A 2,228-nucleotide genomic window follows, 5' to 3' on the forward strand; every position below is an offset into this window, starting at 1 on the left:
CATTCCCACTTCCAAGCTTTGTCACCTGCTGAGGCCAGAAAGGCAGTGAAAGGGTCTGGAAGCATTGGTACCACTCAGCTAACCAACATGGTGGCAGAGGCAGCAGCGGAGGCCCCACTGCGCCATGTGAGGGCAGGTGGGTTGGAATAACAGAGTAAACGGTGGGCAGCAACTTAGCGCTGGCATTATTGGTGAGGCTGGGACACGGGCTCTCCAAGTCCCACTGTGGAGGAGGTGCTGGCATCTACAAGCATACCGTTGCCAATAGTAAAATCCTTGGAAGACCTTGATGTAGTTCTTGTGTTCAATCATGACTCAGAAAGGAGCACTATTTAGTCAGTGAAAACCACAAAAACATTTTTTCTAAAATCAATAAACAAGTTGGAAATTATGAGAATAGTTTGGTAAGTGATACACACCAGAATTAGTTCTATCACTTGTTTTGTGACATACAGTTTAGTTTAGAGAATAAGAAACCCATTTCTGATTTTCTTTTTTTTTTTTTTTAACACTTCACAAACTTGTGTGTCATCCTTGTACAGGGACTGTGCTAATGTTCTCTGTATCATTCCAATTTTGGTATGTGTGCCACCAAAGCGAACACTGTCATTTTCTTATTCACTTATTTATCTATGCAGCCATAGCAGTTGTTGGATGTTTTAAATACCTCTCAGGTTTGCAGTCATTTATTCACATAGAGACAGAAAGCTGTCTTGATGGCCCGGCAGCAAATGAGAGGACATGAAGACGTCCCTCCTACACAGTGGCTGAGCTGACCTCCCTGCATCCAAGACCATTCCCACCCACCCTGCCGAGCTCTGTCCTATGACATCACCTTCTGACTCCCCTAAAATAGCACATTAATATAATGTAGATGTGGTTTACTTTTCCCTTCAGAGGTGGAGGACACTGTTACCAGAACAGAACGGGTTTATTGCCTCATTAACTGGCCTAAACGGCGGGTGAGATGTATTCATCCATTTCTAATTAGTGAAAGCTGGCTTTGTGCCAAGCTCTGTGCTAGACTCTGGGACACAGTAAGAAGAAATGAGTAAGCAAAGGAGGCTCTGGAGGAAGGACACCCGCCCAGCCTTAGAAGGTAGGAAAAGCTTTTGGGAGAAAGTGGTGTTGACAACGCTGAGACCTGAGAGATGAGGAAACATTAGTCATGTTCTTCAGATGCTGGGGAGGAGACAGGGAAAAAGAAAGGAGAGGAGGGAGGGAGAAGGAACAGAATACAACTGCAGGAAAAAAAACAGTAAGTTCTTAAAAACTTGCAAGAGAAAAAATATAGTTCCTTGGGGAAAGTGGATGCTTCTCAAGCCTGGAGCACTGAGCACAAGGTGGGTGCTATAGTTTGGATGTTTGTTTGTCCCCTCTAAGCCTTATGTTGAAATTTAATCCCCAGTGTGGCCATACTGGGAGGTGGGGCCTAATGGAAGATGTTTGGGTCATGGAGATGAATCCTGCATAAATACATTAATGCCCTCCATCGGGGGTGAGGGTGAGTGAATTCTCACTCTATTAATTCCGTGAAACATTGCTTGTTAAAAAGAGCTGGCACCTCCCACTTCTCTTGCCTGTCCCCTCTCTCAGCATGTGATAACTGCACAAACCGACTCCCCTTCCCCTTACACCATAAGTGGAAGCAGTCTGTGGCCCTCACCCAATGCAGATGCCCAGTCTTGAACTTTCCAGTCATTGGAATCACAAGCCAAATGATCCTTTTTTCTTTATCAACAGCCCAGTTTCAGGTATTCATTTACAGCAACACAAAACATACTAAGAGAGTGGGGAGCTGTGAGAGGTAAGACTGGGCTGACAAGCAAGGCCCAGGTCACAAAGGTCTTCATGAGCCAAATGAACAGGACTGGGCTTTATTGTGAGAGTAATGGGAGGTCGTTGAAAAGATTTAAGAGAACGGTAATGTGATCAGATTTGCATTTGAGACAGGGTACCCTAGCTGCAGTGTAGGGACTAGATGGGAGAGGGCTAGACTGGAAGCAGGGAAACAGTAAGGATGCTTGCTGTGGTAAATCAGGTGAAAGAAAGGTGATGGTGTCAGAACTCAACGAATGACCATGGAGTTGAGAGAAGTGGGCATTTCACACACTATTTATTACAAAGAATTAAAGACCTTGGTGACTGATGGATGGTTTTAAGAACTGAAACTTTGTGTCTCTCCCAACTCCCGACAAAATTTATATTTTGAAACCCTAACTTTTATG

At 44.5% G+C, this 2,228-nt stretch overlaps 1 non-coding gene across 1 annotated transcript; it reads right to left on the bottom strand.

Moving 5' to 3' along the window:
• Positions 1-497: 497 nt before the first annotated feature.
• Positions 498-604, bottom strand: LOC129479915 (U6 spliceosomal RNA). Its single transcript, XR_008656843.1, has one exon. It is a non-coding gene; the product is annotated as a U6 spliceosomal RNA (small nuclear RNA).
• Positions 605-2,228: the final 1,624 nt, after the last annotated feature.

This window comes from Symphalangus syndactylus, chromosome 3, assembly GCF_028878055.3.
Source record: "Symphalangus syndactylus isolate Jambi chromosome 3, NHGRI_mSymSyn1-v2.1_pri, whole genome shotgun sequence".
Lineage (NCBI taxonomy): Eukaryota > Metazoa > Chordata > Mammalia > Primates > Hylobatidae > Symphalangus > Symphalangus syndactylus.